Below are 2,774 nucleotides of genomic sequence, written 5' to 3'. Positions count from 1 at the left end.
TTTTTAAAACGTAATTAGTTACCAGGTATTAAAAAGTAATGATTACTTTGTTTTTTAAATACTTTTTTAGATTTCAAATGTGTAAAAATAATTTTGAATTTTTTGCTCTTTGGTTGACCAAATATTATTTATCAATATAAGTGTTGTTAATATACTTTCTATTCATATTAATTACTTTCGCATCAGCACCAAAAAGTTTCCTAAATCAATTAACTAAGYAAATTGCTTTCGAGCATTTCTTGAAAATTTGATGGCTTATTACTTTTTGTTAGTAAGCACGTGTATTCCAGGCTGTTAACCTGTTAAAAAATATTTATTTATATATACATATATGTATGTACATATACGTATATATATATTTATAAATATATTAATTGCATTTATACAATATTGTCAAAAACCGGTACGTGTTCCAAAAACAGTAGTCAATGGCAATGAACGCTAGACGAGCAAGCGCTGACCGGTTGTGCTGCATTTGGCTGCGTCAATTTCAAATATAATATTCTTCCAATTAATTTATAATAAAAAAAAAAAAACAATTTCAAAAATGCTTCTTCGAAGAAAAAGTTACAAATATTCCACTGAGACCGCCCAGAAGGTTTACAATGATGCACAATAAAAACTGTTATTTTAATTATACCGTCATATACTATATTCAACCTCGGTTCTTTTSACAAAATATTTCCTATCCACATTAGAAATGCAATAGAATGTGCACACATRTTTCGCTRAAGCTCTTGCGGAGCTGCGACAAACTCAAGTCACTTAAATCTAATTCGTAAATGTTAGCAAGCGTCTTCAAATCTAATTTGAGTACTACTACGAGCCGTTCTAAAATCTACGTCTAACACCGGGAACGTTGCCRTTGTCGCCGACAGCGCTGCAATTCTGGCAATTGTACGACGCGCGTCATACCGACCTTCAACTGCCCTCGTTGTGTGCGCCCACCGATTGAGCGAGAGTTCGCCTGTTTGTACCGCCGGTTTTCAAGTAGTCGCTCACTGTCGCCCACCCTCAGGCTGTTCAATTACATATACATACGCACACGCTTATTTACATATGCATCTGGAAATTCTGGTATTATACGAGTACCTATGCTGGCAAAATGCTAAAATTCGCAAAAAAATGTTTGAACGTAAATATGTGTTTTATTATGATTTTTTTGTTTGCGTTTTTTCCATTTTTATTTGTATTTAGTTATGAATATGCGTAGAGCCCGGCTCGGTTTGACAAACAACAAACTCTATTTATCTTGTTTAATAGATCATTTKCATTGACGGTAATGAACGGGATTTGAGACTCAACTGTTAAATCTATGTAGATCCAGACCTATGATTCAGAATTAGCGACGTAAACAAGTGCATATACAAATAAGTTGTTTTTACTACACAATATTCATTCACCTCATCTTTGGCATCTATCTTGTTTTTATTGTAAATATTATATAATTCAAGAGAATACTGTTTTCCTTTCTTGAACATAGAAATATCAACTACGTCGAGAAAAGCAAATTAATATTTTTTGTGGTATTATTTCTATTTTAAATACTAAATTACTTGTTACAACGTAATGATTACTTTTTGATTAGTTGAAAGCAAGTAGGTGGTTTATGTTACTATAATTTAAAATCAGTTTTCGAATATATAAAAAAAAGCAATTAGAATTCTTTTATATAGTTTGAAAGTAATGATTACATTTAAGATTACATTTTCATTACCTAAAATCAAATTTAATCTATTTCAAAAGCCAAATCATTAAGCAGCTTCGAAGTTAACTAAATAATTATAAAAGTAATGRTTACATTTGTGAATACGTTTTCAATACCTAAATTAAAATCAAATTTGATGTATTTCAAAAACTTAACTATCAAGCAGTTTCGAAGTTGACYAAATTTTCGTGAGAGTAATGATTATATTTGGGATTGCAATTTGATTACCTGCGACTAAATTTGTTTTAATTCAAATACTAAACTATTAAGCAGCTTTAAAGTTACTTAAATATTCTTTAAAAGCAATGATTACATGTATAACATTTTAATTACCTAAAATCAGATTTAATGTATTCAAAATCTAGGTTATAAAGCAGCTTTGAAGTTAATTAAATATTCGTAAAAGTAATGATTATATTTGTGATTACATTTTGATTACTTGGGATTGGAATGCCCTTCAAAAAGTAAACTATTAAACGGGTTACAAGTTAATTAATAATAATATTCGACTACATGTAATTTTATTTTGATTACCTACGATCGAATTTAATGTATTTTAAAAACTAAACCATCARCAGCTTCGAAGTTAATTGAATATACGTAAAAGTAATGATTACATTKSTGATTACACTTTGATTACCTACAATCAAATTTAATGATTTCATAAACTAGATTATAAAGCAGCTTTGAAGTTAATTTATTATTTGTAAAAGTAATGATTACAGTGAATTACATTTTAATAACCTAAGATAACATTTATTGTATTTAAAAAACTAAACTATTATCAGTTTTTAAGTTTATGAAAAATATTCGTTTCGTGTAAAGTAATGATTACTTTCGTATTTACCTAARATCAAATTTAATGGATCTCAGAAACGAGATTATAAAGAGCTTTGAAACTAATTAAATATTCGTTGAAGTAATGATTACATGTAATAACATTTTAATTACCTTAGATAAAATTAAGTGTATCTCAGAAACTACAGTATAATACAGCTTTGATTATTTAATTGATTTATGGAATTAATACAAATTACATTGCTTTTAATGCAAATGGTTTACTTTT

General features: G+C 28.2%; 1 protein-coding gene across 1 annotated transcript in view; it reads right to left on the bottom strand.

Annotated features, from left to right (window-relative positions):
* Window positions 1–2,774, bottom strand: part of LOC108971691 (sodium-independent sulfate anion transporter) — a 9,866-nt gene that overhangs the window by 6,067 nt on the left and 1,025 nt on the right. The window lies entirely within an intron of this gene.

This window comes from Bactrocera latifrons, unplaced genomic scaffold (genome assembly GCF_001853355.1).
Source record: "Bactrocera latifrons isolate USDA-ARS-PBARC rearing strain unplaced genomic scaffold, ASM185335v1 scaffold_350, whole genome shotgun sequence".
Classification (NCBI taxonomy): domain Eukaryota; kingdom Metazoa; phylum Arthropoda; class Insecta; order Diptera; family Tephritidae; genus Bactrocera; species Bactrocera latifrons.
Note: the sequence above shows the minus strand (reverse complement) of the source record. Positions and strands in the feature narration are given on the sequence as shown.